Source organism: Macrobrachium rosenbergii, chromosome 55 (assembly GCF_040412425.1).
Source record: "Macrobrachium rosenbergii isolate ZJJX-2024 chromosome 55, ASM4041242v1, whole genome shotgun sequence".
Classification (NCBI taxonomy): Eukaryota; Metazoa; Arthropoda; class Malacostraca; order Decapoda; family Palaemonidae; genus Macrobrachium; species Macrobrachium rosenbergii.
This window is the reverse complement of record NC_089795.1, coordinates 9,990,282-10,011,822: the sequence shown is the minus strand read 5'-3', so window position 1 is coordinate 10,011,822 and position 21,541 is coordinate 9,990,282. Positions and strand designations below refer to the sequence as shown.

At 37.3% G+C, this 21,541-nt stretch overlaps 1 long non-coding RNA gene across 9 annotated transcripts in view; it reads right to left on the bottom strand.

The window, feature by feature from the left end:
- The window catches only part of LOC136835445 (uncharacterized), a 165,452-nt gene extending 146,823 nt beyond the window's left edge, over positions 1–18,629 (bottom strand). For 2 of the 9 annotated variants that reach the window (XR_010852163.1, XR_010852159.1), the window contains exons 1-2: positions 18,417–18,571; positions 17,468–17,555 (exon numbers count right to left, since the gene is read on the bottom strand). This is a non-coding gene — a long non-coding RNA (uncharacterized lncRNA). Of the gene's footprint in view, positions 1–12,960; positions 14,482–17,463; positions 17,556–18,416 lie in introns of those variants that run through there. The other 7 variants (XR_010852167.1, XR_010852162.1, XR_010852160.1 and 4 more) reach the window with 7 other exon arrangements.
- Positions 18,630–21,541: the final 2,912 nt, after the last annotated feature.

Here is a 21,541-nt window from a genome sequence, read left to right as displayed (position 1 = left end):
TATTTTACGTGGCTACGAACCAATTGGTTACCTAGCAACGGGACCTACAGCTTATTGTGGAATCCGAAGAAATGAATTTCTATCACCAGAAATAAATTCCTCCAATTCGTCATTGGCTGGCCGGGGGACTCGAACTCGGGCCTAGCAGAGTGCTAGCCGACAACTCTACCGACTCAACCAACGAGGAACTATGATGTATATATATATATATATATATATATATATATATATATATATATATATATATATATATATATATATATATATATATATATATATATATATATTGTGTATATGAATCTGTCCAGTACTCATACGTGTTGCTTTCCTTCGGCACGTTGACTTTGCATGTGATTTCACATGATGTAATCAGAGGAAGTAGGAACTGATCAATACATTTGTGACTGACTGTGTTCGCTACTGCCCTAGAAACCAGCGTGTTTCAGCGGAACGTCAGTGAATGCCTTTTTCTTCCATTAGTCCCCAAGAAGTTCACGACAGGTTTCTCTCGGTTATTTGTCTACGTGTTGTGATTATTCGAATGGGGAAAAAAAGCAAGCGGCTTGTTGGCTCCGGAGTGGGCTTCGTGATTGCGGGCGGACCCTCTAAGGAAACGAACGACACTTGTTTGACAGATGGGCCGAGAAAGAGCTCTCTCGAGGACTTCTGCTTTAATAGCCGGCATGAGGCTCGCACGCCATATTCCCAGCTCCTCGTCACTTCTCCTTTCTCGCCCTTTTGTGACGTTTACCATTCTACGCTTTCTTTTCCTCTGCTCCTTTTTTGTTGAAGATCTCTCTGTGTTCATCTCTCCATATTCTCGTGGCGTGCTTCGGCTTTTATGCGTTACAGAATCGTCTTTCGCTCAGAATGTCACCTGCAAAGATCAGGCCTCGTACGAAAACTCTTTCATGAATGGAGGTTAGTGCTTAGTTGTGGCGCATTTGTCGCAGCAAACGCGACGCCCCGCCGCTGAGAGTCTCCGGTCATCTTTCAAGGAAATGTGCTCATTTCTCACATTCATTTTTTTTTTTGTCGCATCCCTTATAACAGCAGGCTCTACCGGACATATATAGAAAATTAGACAAAGGAAATTCTTTGCAAAGCTAATTTACTTGTTCACTGAATCTTCCTTCTCTCAATCTCCAGATCTGATAAGGTTTTTCTGAATATGGAGGCGTTTTAAGCGAATGAAACTCATCTGCGCTGATCCAGGGGCGTCATTTGGGGGCTGGGGTCAACTGCCCCCTCAAGATTCAACTTGCCCCCCTCAAGACCCAAGTTACCCCCCCTGCTCCCAAAGCCTCAACTTGGCCCCTCACCCCCAAGCCCCAAGAAGTAACAGCATGTTTTCTTTTTAAATGTGTGATCATAAATATATAAAATTTCTCTGAAATATTATGTTTCTTGATCTTTGTCTGTCTAATAGCTACCAGTGATGATGGAGATAAAACATGTAGTAGTGGGAATATTTAATTTTTGCTGAAATACCTTGCTCATGTGGCTTCAAAAGCTCAGCTGATTAGGCTCGCTTCGCTGGCCAAACCGTCTTTGCACCCCCCCCCCAACAAAAATCTGAAATGACGCCCCTTCGATGATCTCAAGTGAAACGTTCGCTCCGTGTGTAAAATTTGATATGTATATGCAAATAATACACTGATAAATGATATCCTATCTCCTGGCCAGAGAAGTGGCAACGCCGTGTCTAATTTCGAAAACGTCTCTGAGCAGGTGTCGGTCGTGAAGTCAATAATATTTGAATCCCAAAGCAAAGCAGGTGAAAAGTAGGCCTACCTATCGAGGCCGAAGACTCTTATTGCCGGGGTAAAAAAACAGGCACTTGGCTCAAATATGATTGTTTGGGAGGTGAGGCTACACCCAAAACTGAGCATTAGAACGCCCACAATCTATAGTGACGTGGCATACCCGTAATTCTAGCTTTCATTATCATTAATTCCTATGCTGGCAGGATCCGCGCGCGACATGACCGATATTTCACTCGCCTTATTACTGCCATAGCTCGTCTCTCCTGGTTGCTACATATGCAGCTGGCAGCATCACAACATTCTCATTTAGACGTCTATGAATCATCAACAAAGCTCCCGACGGCCGGGGGTCGTCATTTGTACCATTTTAATTCAAGGTTATAATCATATTTTTGTGTGGTAAAGGGCATCGGAGCATCGCACGCCTGGTCTGAATTCATTTTTGGTGGACAATACTTCAAACAGTTTTGGTATCATTTAATTTGCGTCGTTTTGGTTTTTCGAAAAGATGAATTTTCTCGCTTAGCCGTTCCTTTAGACCATAAGCACCAATATTTTGGGCAAGATAAGGCCATTCAGAAAATGTCCAAGGCATGACAGGTAGGCTATGTCGCGATAAGTTTCCTAACGTTTCGTTGGGAACATCACTCATTCTCAATGTCATTAACGACCTGCAGGTTACCACTGATCCCTCGCTATCGGCCATCGATGTCTGTCTTTTATCAGGTTTCCTTTCCGCGTCCTTCCGTGTTCTGCTAATTCTCTCTGGTTGCCTTTCTGAGGTACTTGTGTATCATGGAGTATTGTTCACTGTCACTCGCAGAGTTACAGTCTATACTTTTCTTTTAGGAGTAAAGTTCGACAGAAAGACGAACCCTTCTTTCCCAGAAGGCAACTGGGAAGAAGAAGAAGGATTAAGGGGCTTAACCTCAAAGGAAACGATAGAAAGCCTTTGAAGGTGAGCAGAAAAGCCGAAGCAGGCTGCTGAGGTAAAAGAAACAGTCACTGACTCGTGTCATCCAAATATTATAGATTTATGAAGACACAACAACAACCTTACGGAAGGTAACAGAGATGGAAAACCACCCAAATGTGAACTCTAGGAGTGTTTTTGGGTTTTTATCAAGAGATGATTAGTTCAGTCCAAAAACTGAAGAGAAATACCTTTTATTTGAATGGAAAACTGTTTGGGGAAATGTTAACAGTAAATTGATCAACAGTTATGAGAGAGAAATTTTGTGCAAATATATTCATGAAATTCGGGCCACAAGAGATAGCCTGCATATGATGAAAATATCAAATAGTAAACTATGTGATATATTTAATTTATTTCTGTAAGTGCAACAAGAAACTGCTTGATTGGTTTTGTAATTCATTGAATGAATTGTGTCACATCAAGACAAAAAGCTTATTGAAAAATTTTAATTTGGATTTTGAAGCACAATAAAAAAAAGGACAGGAACACTGCTGTCATTTTGATTTGTGACTATGTTGATGGGATGTGGTTAGCCCACAAAGCAGGAATAAAAGAAAACGATAGTATCAGATGGTTTATAAAATCAAGGATAATAAAAAATAGATATGCGCTGATAAAATCCTATATGGGTAACTAGAGAAAAATATTAACATTGAAATACATAGATTATTTGTAAAAATGTACATGGTAAAATATTTGTCAACCCGAATGATACGATAAAATTATGTTTCTTTTTGGTAAAGTTAAGTTAACTTTGTTTAAATTCTGATTGTAATGCTATTAAAAACATAAAATATTGTATATTTTCTCTAATAAAAGATAAAAAAAAAAATATTACAGATTTCCATGGGGGAACCGTGGATAATATAGCCTGACGGGTGTTACGTACTGCCTGTAAGGAGAAGGAATTCTCCCGTTAATCTCGAAGGAACAGCGAGACTAAAAGCACCAATAGAAGACAGAGGACGAAAGTCACGTTTGGTGGAGGGGAAGAAGATTCAGAGACGAAGGGTACAAGAAAAGGAACAATAAATATGCGGGCGAAACTCCAAATTGCCAGAAGTAAGGCTAACTTAAACTTTAAGAGCTGATACGAATGAGAGAATTTACGGCACCTAAACAATATCATCCTTTTTCTGAGAAGCAACTTTAACAACGAGATGCGTGGCCTTCATCTACCGCTGGTGTGAATCCTATTTTCGTGACGTTATTCTAAGATTTCATCTTTTTATTCATGTCTTTAGTAGAATCTGGCTTTAGTTTAAAAAAACATGGTGTGGTTCGGAGATGGTTGGTCTTTTATTTGTCTGACAGTTGGCTTATTATGTCTTGTCTTTATTGTTAAGACTAGTTAAAAGCAGCTGGTCACATAATATTGATAAGGCTGAGATGTTCAGTGAAACCTCCAAGAATAAGACTTGTTTTCTGGGAGAAATAAATTACTGCATATCTGGCTAGTCCAGTTGGTAACGCGTTGGCCTCGTGATCTCGGGGACCAGCGTTCGCTCCCCGTCAAGGGGCGGATAGGGGGAATGTCTACTGGATGGTTACCCCCATGAGTGACGTCAAGGTTGGGGGCTGGGGCTACCAGGCTGACGTCCAACCGAGAGGCAAGAGCCTCCTGTGGGAGGACTGAAACCACCTAACTTTTAACTAAACTTTGTACATCCCTTTCAAATGCCACCAATCAAAGGTTTCGTTTATGAGTTAAAATAGGCGACCATTTGGGCTTGCTGCTGCATAAAGGAAGCACAAAGGCTTAATGGTAGATTCCAAAAGGAAAAAAAGCTGAAATGAAACCTGAATCAAAATAGCTGAATTAATTAACGAGAGAAATGGACCAAACGTCAGTAAAGTATTATCGGGATTAAGCAACTGTTTAAGCGTATCATGAACTTAGGTGACAATGGATTTTTTGAGGAATAACCTATTCCATAATATCCACAGTTAGTTATGAAACATCCTTGAAAGAAGATACTGAGATAAAGTCAATGTAAGTAATGGTTCAGCTCTTCAGTAATTTCCATTTTCGATTTTTTCTTTTACTTCAGCTGGGCTATTTCAGTAGCATCCTTATTTTGAGGTATACAGTATACCTAGATGATTTTCGGGATGACAGATGTTTGACCATATATATATATATATAAATATATATAATTATATATTTTTACATTTGTCCACAATTAAGTACATTAATTAGATAATTAATAGCATAAGCCTTGAATTGCACTCACCGGGAAATCCGTAAATACCACTTAATAGATGAAATTACATATAAAAATTATGGTAGGTCGCCAACTGAAAACTTTGATCAGTAAAAGATTGCCACTTTATTGCACACAACATAAGCAATTCAATTGAAAGAATACTGATTTAGCTCTCAATAAAGAAAGTTACTGGTAGAACTTAGAACACCTCAAAATACTGATTCTGCTTGAAATAAATGCATTATTGCTACCATCTATAGCATAACGGAATCTGGGTCCTCTTTTGGGACCCTTTGCAATTACTACTTTCTGGAATGTTGCATGTTGAATAGCCTGCCACAATAAGGCAGGATTCGTCCTGGCAAGATGGATGGCAGGAATGCACGATTGAACAGATAACATGTCTCTGGAGATAAACTTCCCGGATAAGAACACATACATAAGGCCTGAGTTACTCTATGTCAATGAGCAAGGGATTACTTCATTACTAAATTTAATTCATATGAGGATGACACATGCTAGGATAAAAAGGGATTTTATTTTGGGAGATGAAATCTTGAAAAGGAAATGAGATAAGAGATTCAGAGAGGAATAGACACTGGTTCTCAGTTGCAAGTTCAGGATTAATGGACAAATCCAGATTGTAAGTGCACTGTTGCAAACTCCAGTTGATCCAATAGGTCCTTCCTAACAACTGCTGGCGGCTTGTCGCCAGGCATCTTGCAGCCTTAACCAGTGTGGCAACGGCCCGGAGATCAAGGTGTAGGAGGCCATGATGATACCTGTACTACAAGAGCTGAGTGGAGACTGACTCTCTGCTCTGTCTTTCTGCCTGTCTAATCCTTCGAGCCAGCCCTAGGAGAGCTGTTAATCAGCTCAGTGGTCTGGTTAAACTAAGGTATACTTAACTTTTGTTGACCATACGTGGGCCCTCAGGCCCTGGAAGTGGTGATGGGATTAAGAAGTGGGCCAGCCATTCCTGAAAGACAATTAAGACCGGAAGAAAGGAGATCACAGGAGTATAGTTCTTGGGACAAGGATGTCTAAAGTAACTACTAGCATGTCTATTACCCCCTTGACTAATCTAATGCTCCTACCTGACCTGACCTTTCTTTCAGAACCTCGATGCCACTGCCCTTTCGCTCTGACTCTACTAGGCTGTGGGGTACAACTCCTTAGTGGATTTGACTTTTGTCCTTACTGTAAGAGCACATACAGAAGAGAGCAGCCTACATTTGTGACAATATATATTTCTATATATATATGTATATACATATATATGTATAATATCTGTAAATTCATATATATACATATATATATGTAAACTTTATGTATATACATATATATGTATACAAAATGCATATATGTATATTTTATGTATATATATATATATAGTTATATACCTAGAAATAATCAAACACAATCAGGAACACAAATCAATTTCTGACATCATCATAACCCAGGTCTTTCAAATGAAAGACCTCTTTCAGAAATTGATATCTATATACCTATATATATATTATGCCCTAAAACAAGGTCAGATAGGGTCATGATCTCTTTCTACATCTGTCTTAAGAACAATGTCATGTCATCTTACGTCTCTAAGAGTCTTCGGTAGCAATGGCCAGCATTGGATCAGCACATTCTGTCTCTTGTCAACTCCTTGCTCTCTCTATCTATCAAACAAAGTTTTACTGGATTAAAACGCCGTGATACGAAACCAGACTTTATTTGTAAAATTAACGAAAGCATTTCAGCAAAAGCTACAGTCATAAAATGGAGTCTCTGACACCTCACAAAACCCAGACTCACAATTAAAGTGGTAACTATTCAGATCAATCGAATTAGTGATTCTAAACCAACCAACACTTGTGACTAACACCCCGGTTACCAAAAAAAATAAGGTCATGATTACTCTAGACCAAAATAAATGTTAAATAGTATGTTAAAAAAAAGAACACTACTTCCAATATATGCATCCTCACAAGACTCAACCAGAATTCCTGTTGAAAGCTTTAAGCATTAAAAACATGCCTGCCAAGGAGTACAAAACTATTATAAAGGTAGGGAAGAGTATGACATTAAAGGGAGAAGAGCTGCTCCAGTGGGTTCAGGATCAAGTAGCTGCCGTTAAGAAAGCAAGAGAAGAAGAAAGAGAATATGAATTGCAGCTGGAACAGCTGAAGCAAGAAGAGAAGATGAACTAGCACTGAAGGAAAAGGAAGCCGAAATCAAACGAGCCAATCAGGACAGCACCATGGCACTGGCCCAACACAGCCAAGCATCCCGCCCCTGTCTCCACGCCTTCCATCATCTCCAGTATCAGCCACCTCATGCCAAAGTGGAATGACACAGAGCCAGAAGCGTGGTTAGATCAGGTGGAAACGCTCTTCTCTGAGTACAATCCGGCTGACACTGAGAAGGCCATGATTCTTGTGAAACACATGATCGGAAAGGGTCGAGAAGCCTTAAATTCTTTAGAGAATGGTGATAAGGGAAATTAGTTGGCTAGCAACTTTTTCTTTGCCTCATTTTATTATCTCTCTCTCACATTTCATTGCTCAAGTAACTTCATCTCTCGTCAACTTAAACAGTGCATCTACATTCCATGTGAAAATTCCTTGACAGTGTATAACATAATCCTCACCCCTCGCTAGCAAGTGATTAGAGTAAAGGATCTCCCTCCAATTATTATATTTATTCATTTATAGAGAGAGTATCATCTCAGTGTTATTCTTACCTGGAATCGTTTCATTCCAGGAGTGTTATTGATTCCATTACCAGCATAGCCGTGTGACTGCGTTCCTGATTGCCTGTAAATTTCTGCCCTACTGGGGATGACAGAATTACTGCCTAATTGGCTCACAGGTCCACTACCATATGGCTAGTATTCGTAATTGTAAAGCATTATCCATTTCACCCAATCATTGCTGTGTGTAACCTATAAGTTGAATAAGTTAGTGAAAGTGTTCCAATTGTCCTTCATAATTTCTTCCATGTTGTGATTGTAAATAATACATTAATATTAAGAAATAGCTTTCACTTGACGACCTGCCATTTCTTTGTTATTTTTGCATTGCTTTGGCTTATGGGCTTACGAGGGGTTTTCTTGTAAGGATAACTTATTACTTCAAGGCCCAGTACTCACAACCACCCCTCTAAGCCCATACCCAGTATATATGAATAAAGGAAAATGCCACGAAGGAAAAATGAAACAAGAGTGATTGCTAGGCCTTTCAACACAGTCCTTTACTAGTAAAGGACCATGTGTCAAAAGGCCTACTAACCACTTTCCTTTCCTTCGTGGCATTTGCCTTTATTTGTATATACTGGTATGTGCTTAGAGGGGTGTTTGTGAGCACTGTGCCTGAAGTAATAAGTTATCCTTACAAGAAAATCCACCATAAGCCCATAAATTAAAGAATTTTATATTTTTTGTGTGTTCCTCATTAGCTTGCCTTTGTTGCACTGCAGGCTTATTTAATTTATCTGTTCTAGATGAACCACAGCTCTGCTCCTGTTACCACTGTGTCTGTGGGAAGATTAAACATTTCTGTGTTTTATACACAAAAGTACGTAAGTATCATCATCCACTATTGCAAACCCCAGTTGATCCAATAGGTCTTCTGTAACAAATGGTGGCGGCTTGTCGCCAGGCCTCTTGCTGCCTTAACCAGTGTGGCAACGTGCCAAGACAAAGACTACGGCCTGGAGATCAGGGAGTAGGAGGCCAATATAATACCTGTACAGGAGCTGAACAGAGACCGACTCTCCCCTGCGTCTTTCGGCCTGTTGTTGTTCATACATGGGCCCCTCAGGTCCCGGAAGTGGCGAGGGGATTAAGAGGTGTGCTGGCCATTCCTGAAAGACAATTAAGACCAGGGGAAAGGAGATCACAGGACTATAGTTCTTGGGACAAGGATATCTAAAGTAACTACTAGCATGTCTGTTGCCCCCATGACTAGTCTAATGCTTCTACCTGATCTGACCTTTCTCTCAGAACTACGATGCCACTACCCTTTTGCTCTGACTGTCCTAGGCTGTGGGGTACCCCTCCTTGGCAGACTTGACCTTTGTCCTTCTTGTACGACCAAAAAGAGACGAGAGCCAATCATGGAGAAGCTGAATGCTGGAAGTAATTAATTGAATAACGCGTGGTGGGTGATACAAACTTTTGTGTATAAAACACAAATGTTTAACTTTCCCACGGACGTAACGGTAACAGGAGCAGAGATGTGGTTCATTTAGAGCAGATTAATTAAACAAACCTTGCAGTGCAACAATGGCACACTAAAGAGGCATTGGAACGCACAAAAAATATAAAATTAACACAACAAGCGCACTGATAAGTACAGGCTGCGAATGGGTTTGTCAAGTTCCCAATTGGGTATATATATAAGACTGGGAAATTCCAGCAAAATACTGCCTAGCACATTAAGTTATTTTGCTTTATTTCCGGCAAAATTTCACTTATCCATAGCACAGCGGAAATCAACGCATCGCGGGGACTGGGACAATAGTTATGTTTGCTTCTCCAAGGCATAGCAGAAGTCACCACTCACGGGAACAGTGGCTTTTTATACTAAGAGGTGATTCCAGAAATTAATATCACATGTCAAAGTCGAGAACATCTCTCCGAGCCATAATGATGCCAGTTAGTAAACTGCCAATGAATTATTTCTAATTTAACAGGAATGAATCCTTTATGAAGGGTCTCATGTATAGTTATAGTAATGTTGTTCAATGTAAAACAAAAATGCAGAAAAATTCAAAATTACTGAGAGAACCATCAAACATAAATTTGAAATATTCTTCAAGATATGTCAACATTATCGTACAGGGGATTATATTGTGGTCCAGGTACATTTACAACTGGTGCGCGAATCCATATACCCACCCTGCGTACCCCACTGACAAACTTTTATAGTAAAATATATATATATATATATATATATATATATATATATATATATATATATATATATATATATATATATATATATATATATATATATATATATCAAAAAGTATACAACATAAAACGTCATACAAATGTCTGGGAATAGCTACTTCTATATTACTGACTCATCAAAATGAAAAGCTGAACATTTTTCTAATCCACTGCGTCATGCAATCCATATCGCCCAGTCTGTGTGTCTAAAGCTACATACACACCCACAAATACACACGCATTAAATAAATATATGTACATGCATATACATAGTTCACAGGTTATGAACCATAATTATAAGTGTAGAGGACTGAAGACCGCAGGAAAATGACAGCAGTTGTACAAGGAATAGTGACCCAGACTAGAGGAAATCCTTGTGGTCAAAATCAACCTTTATAATCCCATCTGGAATTTGGGTGTGCCCGCTCGCTACATCTCCCAGGCAGCGCTTCGTATTTTTTCGCAGATCATAATCCTTTCTATAATCCTAGGCAGTTCACGCACACAAACACATGCATGTATAAATATATATAAATAATATATATATATACATATATTTATACATATATAGTTTATATATACATATAGATATATATGTATGCATTTGTGTAGGAAAAAAGTTTAGGTACAGAATAGCTTCTAACACCGATTTACATTATTTGCCGCTCATAATAATTTCCGTTATCCTATATATATATTATGTATATATATATAATGTATATATATGTATATATAAATGTATACGTGCGTGTGGTGTGTGCGTGCAAACAGCACAGGTTAAAACAGAATTTTAGGTACATAACTCCTAACAACGACTGATACTATTTGTAGCTCCTACTCATTTCTGTGAGATATAAAAGGTAAATTAAAAGAGCCACTAACACCTGGATCAATTTGATTCCAGTATCATACCTGGTTCATTCGTTTTACATGCAATCAGAGAAGGAAGGGAGTGCTGCCTGGGAGATGTTGTAGTGAGTGGGCAAGTGTAAAAGCACCTTTTCACTTGTAAACTAAAGGTCCAGCGGATCCGCACACCCAAATTCCAGGTGGCGTTATAAAGGTTGTTTTTGACCACAGAGAGTTCCCCCATTCCTAATCTGGGTCATTATTCCCTGGACACCTGCCGTCTACACTCTCCGTGGCTATCGATAATTATAGTTCATTTCGATGTGTTCAACACATTATTAACCATTGTATGTATATGTACGTGTGTGTGTGTGTGTGCGCGCGTTCTCGTGGGTCTGTGGGCGAAATGGATTGCAGGCCGCAGCAGACTTAAAAAACTTCATGTCCAGCTTTTCATCGTGATGAGTCAATAACAAGGTACAGCAGTATTTATTTCCAGACCATTGTGCGACGTTTTACGTTGTATACGCAAGGTCAAGGTCACTCCCATAACAAACCCCAACCGGACACTTCAGGGGAAATCAATAAATTTATTAGACCCATAAGAACAAGAAACAATGTAAAACTATAATGTGATAATGTAGTTACCCAAAATAACTATTTTATGTAAATACAATGTACATAATTAGCCACCCCCTAAGTAACTAAGCATAGTAAATATAAATAACCCCAAATCCCTCCCAAGTCACATTCCCATCGTACGTACACACACACACACAAATACACTGTACACAACACATTTCCTCACCTTTGTAAAATGTTTATATGCTAAAAGGCCCCTTCTGTAAATTCACTTCTACGAACTTTCATATGGCCTTCTGTGTTCCCTTACGCGAAATTTTGAATAGTTTTCCTTCACTTGGTTATACAGTGGCCGTAATAAAGTCACAGGAAAAATGTCGTAATTTTGGCTAGGATAACAAGTCACAGGAAAAAAAAGTAACAATTTGTGGTGACCGGTAATAAAGTCACGGGGAAAAATTCACAATTTTGGCTGGGAAAGATGTCAGGTAATCAAACAAAAACAATCAAGTCAGTCATAATTTAAGAGTCATAACCAGTTAAATTAATAAAAGAAAATATTTTAAATCAGTTATTAACTGGCAACACATGACCTTTACATATTGACATTGTTGTATATACTGTATATTATGGCATTGCATGTGAAAATATTTAACCGGATTAGCCCATTTGGGACTGACCGACTTGTTCTTGAATTTTCAACATTTCGTTTTTTTGCCCCATGGGAAGGTCTTACGCTGACTCCGTTATATACAGAGTGTGTGTGTGTGTGTGTGTGTGTGTATTTTGAACTCCAAAACATTCTTAAAAATAATAATAATGATCTTAAAAATAATAATAATGATCTTAACATCATAGCTTTGAAAAGAGTGGTATATCTTGGGCACTGACAAACACTTGACAAGTGACTCCCATATAATCATGTTCCAGTAGAAATACTTCGACTTTTTCTGCCTCTCGTGTAAACAGCTATCTGTAATTTTACAATATTGACTAATAGACATTTATTCATAGCTAATGGTGTGAAATTCCTAGAAGCATGGAGGTACACACGAATCTATATTCAGCCTAAAGGCAGGGCTATGGGAATCTGTCTTCACTCATTGTTTATAAATTCAGCAACGGACAGCAGTAAGGGTTTTAGCTACAGCGAGCAAATTCACCTACATACATAAAATGTTTACAAAATGCGGTCATCTTTTAAGCCTACATTGCTCTCCATACTCGGCCACCTGGGTACACTAATCCTCTCTGCTGTCTAGGTCAAGTGAGGAACAATAAGTAACTGTAGCTTACTTTTGCTGTTTATAGTACATACATCCCTGAAATAATGAAAATGACACATTCACATGACAATATACTTTACAGATACTTTCTGTACACGTGGCTTTATTTCAGAAGTACTTAAAAGGTTTCATCCACAAATTCTATTTCGTTATCACTGGTTTTGGTGCCTGCAAGGAACCAGCTTTCATTTGCAGTAATTATTAAGTATACCCTTGCAATATTTTTTGCTTACTTCATGAATATTATTCATCTAGGATGTAATCCTATGATTTTACTCAATGCTTTGTATTTGTTTTACACATCAGAAAATTTACAGAAAAATATACAAAAAGTTGACGTCATAATTTGTTGTACCGATTTTTACCACAATTTTTTTTTTTTGCTATAAAACTGACTTCTTTCTGTGACTTTATTCCTGTGATTTTATTACCGTCCACCATAATTGACCTTTTTTCGAGCGCATTTCATTTGGGCGAATTTGGGCATTAGTCAATATATCATTTGGGCGACTACTCGTTATATCGTTTGGGCGACAAAATATCAAAATCCTGCAAATTGGCACCAATCATTTCGGCGAATCAGAGTAAGGAAACAGAGGCAGAAGTATTTAAGGACGTATTTTCACTTTGTGATAATTCTGTCATCGGTTGGCGGTAACTCAGTAGTTAGCTGGTTAACAATTGACAGTAGTTATCAGCAGTTATTTATTCATAACTCGGCCACGGAAGTAAGTATCTCGGAAACAAAACGACGAAAAAGGTGCTCGATATTTTCTGGATTTTCTTTTTGCATAGACACATTGAATAATCTTTTGTGGCGGTGCACAGACAACAAAAACCAAATGTAAAGCCAGAATTAGGTGACTAACCTTAGCTGTCCGAAGTATGCGGATCGTATTGAAAATTTGCTGCCTGCTTAACTAATTATAACCTTTGCATAGCAATTTGGACTCAATTCAACCCTGTAGGATCCTTAAACATTTTCTTGGCGGTATCTCATGGCAAAGTCAATTTTCACTTCCAACTATTATCGCTCAGGTCACCTCTACAAGTGTTCTCAGCAAGAATGCGATCTCCAGATCATAAGGAATGTTCTTAACTTTGATTATTCCTGTCATCAGTGGGGTCAAAATACAATACCACTTTGCTGAACAGGAAGTTTGAATCTGCATAGACTATGGCAGAGTAAACACCAAAATTCGAGGTTATTAAACTAGAAGCTACTCAGAATTGAAAACCATTTCAGTTACTTCATTTCTCATATCAATTCCCCATCTGTTAACCAACCAACCAGTAGCTACTATTCTTTGATTTCATAGAACATTCTTTGTCTTTCAAGGCGTATTACAAAGTCTACACCATCACATGGACATCTAGGTGTTAAAGAAATGGACAAAGGTTTACAGACATATATTACGCTGGTCTTCATACACAAATACTATTATTACAGATCCAAGGTCAGATTCTTAAAAAAATTGAATAGAAGGTAGAGCACAGCATCTACAAGTTCAAGTTGTCTGGGTAACCGAATTTAGAGCACTTCGAATCCTCACAGGATATGCACAGCGTCTACAAGTTGGGTTTTAGTTGTGTGGGTATGAGTTCTAGCCGTCTGGGTAACCTAATTTAGTGCTTCAAATCCTCACAGGATATGCACAGCGTCTAGAAGTTGAGCTCTACCGTAGTGGTCTTGGTAACCGAATTTAGAGCACTTCTAATCCTCACAGGATATGCACAGTTTCTACAAGTCCTAGTTGTCTGGGTAACCAAATTCAGAGCGCTTCGAATCCTCACAGTATATTCTGTCTTATTGAAAGCAACTTAGTGTTCATGTTATGGTCTGCTGCAGCTACACCAAGAGCCTCTGCATAAGAAAAGTAGTTTGTTTGGTTTTAGAATATACTAAAGTTTCCATGACATAACCTACCCTCTTAAAGTGAAAATAGCCTGTTCAGTCAGTCCCAGCAGCTATTCTAAGGTTATTATTATAATACTATATCTTATCAGTAAACTTTCCCATTAACAATCCCATGTATTAGTATTATCGTTACTTCAAACTGCCATCAACTTTCACATTAACAATCCCATATATTACCACCACTGTTCCTTCAAACTCCCAAAAAGATAACAGGATAGAGAGTGCCATCCTCTAAGATATATTTAATAATTCACCAATCTTACACTGAAACAACTGCATCTAACTTTAGTGCTACATAACTATGAAAGGTGTCATGCAATGCAAACACTACTATCTGGCAACGTTCGTCCTTTAGTAACCAGTTTTAAGGGAATTGAAACTGCAAAATCCCACGGGGCGAAAAATTGAGTTGGGGAATTTAGAATAAGAAAGGGGTTCCGGAAGCAAGCTTTGGCGCTGGAGGAATGGTGGATGAAAGTAGGGATCAATGAAAATATGCAATGCAATCTGTACTGTCGACTTCCTAACATGAAAACTTTGCTTGAAGAGTAAGAGGGGGGAGGATGGGGGTGTTGAGTGTTGACGGAACGACATTAACAAGACTGCCCAAATTTGAATTACAATTTCCACTATTAGCCAGCCTATTAGAATACCTGACAAGTCCACAACATCAGTGTTAAAAAAAAATTCTTTAACATCCCAAGACCTAGGCCTCTTAGAAAATAGTTAAAATCCACCAGTTACCTGTATAGTTCCTCTTTACTAATGGGAATGAAATTCTAAGTTATAAAGTATGTCAGACATTTACTCTACCCTATTCTCAGCTGCACTAATACCTTGAAACTAACATCTCATGACCAAATAAAGGGCTCAAGTGCTGTAATATCCTCTGCTAATAACTTGCATTGCCAAATGTCTCCCTAGGTTTGACTATTGCGTTTTTTTACCCCAGTCCATTCCCAGCATCCTTAAGAGATAGACTTTAGTGTTTATTACCTTTGTCCTAAACCATGCGTCTATATAAAATTAGCACGTTCTTTACCCTATTCCAGCCTATCCTATATTTCGAGTTCCATATCTAACTTCCCATTAAGTCCTAGCTACACAAAAACTATCAACCTTGCAGTTCTAACCTAAGTTAGAATTTGGTTGGTTTGAAATCCCTGTTCAAGTCACCATGCTTGTTTTTTAACTTCCTGTTGTGCATGGTGACCAAGTAGCCATGCACAACAAGCAAGTCCACCTTTACCTGGCAGGTGGCAAGGCCACCCCGGCAAAGGTGGACTTGGGAAAGGGCAAAACATAACTTACTTTAACTGCAAAACTTACTTACTTTACACACAATTTACACGCAAAACTTAATTTACACGAAATTTGCAGGCAAAACTCAATTTGCACGCAAACGCAAAACTCAATTCGCGCGCAAACGCAAAACTCAATTCGCGCGCAAACGCAAAACTCAATTCGCGCACAAACGCAAAACTCAATTCGCACGCAAACGCAATACTCAATTCGCACGCAAACGCAATACTCAATTCGCACGCAAACGCAATACTCAATTCGCACGTAAACGCAAAACTCAATTTGCACGCAATCCCAAAACTCAATTTACTCAATTTGCACGCAAAACTCAATTTGCACGCAAACCCAAAACTCAATTTACTAAATTTGCTCGCAAAACTCAATTTTGCTGAAAACTCAATTTATGCAAGAAAACTCAATTTCTTGCAAGAAAACTCAATTTTTGCGCACAAAACTCAATTTCTCACGCCAATAAAAACTCAATTTCTTGCGCCAAAAACTCAATTTTTTGCAAAAACTCAATTTTCATGCATAAAACTCAATTTTATGCCAAAAACTCAATTTTGCGCGCAAAAACTCAATTTTGCGCAAAAACTCAATTTGCTGCGCAAAAACTCAATTTTGCGCGCAATAAAACTCAATTTGCACGCAAAAACCCAAAACTCAATTTACTCAATCCCAAAACTCAATTTTACTCAATTTGCACGCAAAACTCAATTTGCATGCAAACCCAAAACTCAATTTACTCAATTTGCACGCAAAACTCAATTTGCACGCAAACTCAATTTGCACGCAAAACTCAATTTGCACGCAAAACTCAATTTGCACGCAAAACTCAATTTGCACGCAAAACTCAATTTGCACGCAAAACTCAATTTGCACGCAAAACTCAATCTTTTGAAGCTGAAATAATTACTCAAGAGCTTTAAAAATTGTTACTGTTAAAAAACTTCAACGTTCCAAAATAGAGACTTAACTAAACTTTACTATTCTAAAAATCAAAACTAGCTGAAATTACAAGATCAAACCACATAAGGCAAGAGTTTATATAAATTTAAACAAGTTTAAATCAACTAACCTAAAAAAATACTAGATTGTATAGTACAAACTTCCAAAAATTTCCTTCCACACACATTAAATTAAACTTCCACACACATTAATCTAACAAACTTCCAGAAACATTAAACTAACAAACTTCCACACACATTAAATTAACAAACTTCCACACACATTAAACTAACAAACTTCCACACACATTAAATTAACAAATTTCCACACACATTAAACTAAAACTTCCACACACATTAAACTAACTTTTGTTGCTAAAATATAACAATCAAAAATAAAAATTAAATACTTTAAAACAAAAAGTTCTGAAGCCGGAACAAAATCCAATCTTGAAATGTTCAGAGCTGGTAAAAGTTAGATTTTAACCTTTGCAATAAAAAAAAAACTTTCAAAATTCTCAAAACTAAGGCTTTGAATCTCAAAAAAAAAAACAAATGCATTGAAACAAAGGTTAAACTTAAAATGAAAACTTGCGAGTTTTGATTCTGAAAAAAACTAGGCTAAAAAAATGTTCGGGCGGTTACTCAAGTCAATTAAAAAAAAAAAAGAAATACTTACTCACCCATTAATCCTGTTCAGTCATAAGGTGTCAGTACATCTAAGACAATTCAATAACTCATTGTGGCACGCTTATTTAACGACACTCTGACCTGAAATAAATTAGATATTAAAGCCCAAAATGTTCTAGCACGTGGAAAGAACCCAAGGCTGACTATTGGTTACAATCAGCTGGGCCATTTGATTTTAAAATACTAAGAAAAGGAACAGCAAGCAAGGCTTTATAAATACTGGTAAGCCATCTAAGCCTAATTAAACTTTAAATCAACTTAATATACCCCATATTAGGAAGGCTATGGTAGTCGAGTTAAGCCTCTCTAATCCTCAGGAAACTTTAAACCCTATTGCATCGTAAGACTTACTCTATTGCAGCATAAAATTAAAATAACATCCGTAGCACTGCATAAGATTGCTAGTATAAAACCAAAGTGAATAGAATTACCACTCAAAACAATCTAGTTCAGCTTAGTAATAAATAGGCTTCGAAACCAAAAGTCTTAAACACCATGTTGAAGGGACGAACAGTTATTGTAGGAATTGACAACAAAAAATCGGAAACACTAATATTTGAAGATAAAAAAACCTGCAAACGGAAAACTTTCATGCAACTGTATGTCATGGCTCAAGTACCACAATCTAAATAATTGAGAAATTCAAAACTCAAAACTGTCAACAGTATCCACTCGCCAATATAACAAACCTTGAAGCACGCCTAAAATCTTGCAGTCTATTCACATTAAAGACATATCTGAGGAACTGCTCAAGCTTCTTTAGACCTTAAATGAATATTGTAAGCAGAGGACATGCAAGTGCAGCATATAGGCTACTTGAACACAGAACAAATTTTAAGTCAGGCTGGAGAGCATTTGTACACTAAACACCAAGACTATACAACAAAATACCCCCTGACGAGAAAACACTGAAACAATTATAAAATATAAGCAACAACTTACTTTGAAAACGTACAAGGACCAGTCAGAGAGGAGGACTTGCACATAAAACCAAAGAAAGTGAAACCAACGATCGTTCCCTACAACGGCCAAGAACCCAAACACAAATGAACATTACGAACGACACTGTAGAGTTAGTAACAACGAAACCTGTCTTACCAAGCCGGAGACTCTACAACACTGAAACAGCTGTTCTTGAGGACAACAGCCAACGATCCCTGCAACTAACTGCCTGTTTGTGGGACGTCGCTTTGTCACCCTTTCGCCACCGAAGAAGTTTAAGGCGATGATCAGAAAATCGACAGAAGTTATTATTATTATTATTATTATTATTATTATTATTATTATTATTATTATTATTATTATTATTATTATTATTACTGAGAGTTGCCAGGCACTCTTCCTTTTTAGCGAACTACCCCAATTATTATCGGTAGTTAGCCCTTCTGAAAAAAAAATACTATTATTATTATTATTATTATTATTATTATTATTATTATTATTATTATTATTATTATTATTATTATTATAGCTGTTGCTGGTGTTTTCAGCAGTGCTTGGGCACAAGAGTTCATGAATATTACTTTTTACTAGCGTACTTAATTTAGTACAATGAATTGTGTTCATCTTATCGTTCATCGTATATGGCCCGGAGCTGAAACAAAGGATATCATTATCACTATTATTAGTTAATGTGACATGGCGTCACAATGACATGGTCATAGACAAAAATAGTACAGAGCACTTTTGTTAAGGTGACTCAACGGTGAGCTTATTAACTCGCACCAATGAATGCAAGGTGATTTTTATTATTAAATTTATTATTGCTAATTAAATGTGCGTAGGTTCGTAATCTACTACGGCAGAAGGTTACCTTCAGCGATTTGCCATATGGATTCAAGGCTTGCAGTGATAAGTATATCCCAAAATTTTGGGGAAATTGAGAAGGTAGGGGGACAAAGTGGCATTAAATAAATCATTTATATCTGTAGTAAGTGATATAATTAGCGGCTAATTCGAACAGTGGTCAGTGAATTTACTGAAACCAGATCATACTGTTCGATCATCGCCTGATATTCGAATCCTGTTTCGATATTGTTAGGTGGAGCTATGAAAACTATTATCATGGGGATTATATACATACATACATATATATATATATATATATATATATATATATATATATATATATATATATATATATATATATATATATATATATATATATATATATATATATATATATATATATATATATAATATATATACATATATATATATATATATATATATATATATATATATATATATATATATATATATAGAGAGAGAGAGAGAGAGAGAGAGAGAGAGAGAGATATATTAAACCACCAATATACTTTTAAAATATCCAGTTCTACTTTAAAATATCCAGGGAATAACTTAACTTACATCCAAGAGGAATTGTGATTAATAAATGTTTCTTCACCAGATCTCAAGAGAGGTATAAGTCGACATCGACTCTGCTGTACATGCCTTGTCGAATTCAGGTTTTGTACTTAGAATCGATATCAACCCATCTTCACCATGATAGCGGACTGGTAAATTTGTAACGCGTGGCTAATTATGAATTTGTCGAATCTGTCTTATACACCGAGGGTCTTTCTTATATTCACAAGCATTAGGCCACAAATATCAGAAAATATCCAGTTCACTACATTACGTGCAGCTCTTAAAGATATGATCATAATATATATATATATATATATATATATATATATATATATATATATATATATATATATATATATATATGCTCACACAAATATTAAGCCACGAATATCGTTTATTGCCTAATTCACTATACCTCACGAATAGCTTACAACCAGAAGAATTATAACTGATAAGTGGTTCGTTACCAGTGGTATTCGAAACGTTGCTTTACTTAGGAACAATGTTGTACTTTAGACCATGGGTTAAGTATACCTTAGTTTAACCAAACCACTGAGCTGGTTAACAGCTCTCCTAGAGAGGGCTGGCCCGAAGGATTAGACTTATTTTACGTGGCTAAGAACCAACTGGTTACCTAGCAACGGGACCTACAGCTTATTGTGAAATCCAAACCACATTATAACGAGAAATGAATTTCTATCACCGGAAATTAATTCCTCTCATTCTTCATTGGCCTGTCGGAGAATCGAACGCGGGACCAGCAGAGTGCTAGCTGAGAACAATACCCACCCGTCCAATGAAGACCTGTGATGTACAGTGACTTTTGACCATTGACCCATCAAGAAAGGTGTAAGTTGATATCAGCTCTGCTGTATAGGCACAATTCTCTTTTATTTTGATGGACATTAATAAGAGCATTCTCTACAATTCTTCGATATGAAAGCAGAAGGGTTGTCAGGTTCGATGTTCCTTTAGACAAGTTCTTAATGCCTCTACGCACGGGAGTTTTATTTTGCTGGTATATCCCTTATTTTGTTATGCCCATTGTTTTGAAGATATCTTACTGGCTTGGTTGATGGCTTTTCCGCCGACATAGTGAGGCAGCTGGTTGAGTAGTTTACAGATGAAATCGACTCCTTTGGCTTTGTAACCGTCAGAACAGGTTCCTGGTCCTCCGAGAAAAAAAATTACACTGATACCTCAGTCTTCATTGAAACTGCAATGTCATGACAGTTAGGAAATGAATGCAGGAAATAGAGAACGTTAGTCGATAGACGTTGAAATTGTACTTGAATGATTCCCTATAGCAGGGATCGACAACTGGCTCCGGTTACTAAAACCAAGTGAAAGGTTACATGAGTACTTTGTATTTTCATATTAGAAAAGAGAGAGATAGAAATAAAAACATATATATATATATTGAGGCCATATAAATGATAATACTAAGGTCAGTATGACGTTATTTCCACAAAGACTCCAAACGTACTTAGTTGGGTTACTGTATTAAATATAAAATGCAATAAATATATATATATATATATATATATATATATATATATATATATATATATATATATATAATATAGGATTTTAACCCACGAGAAACGCTTGGAGCCCCTCTGGTTATTTCATTCAATACTTCATAACACGTTTTTGTTCTCACCTGTTTACAAGCACAGCCTCGTTTCCCACCACTG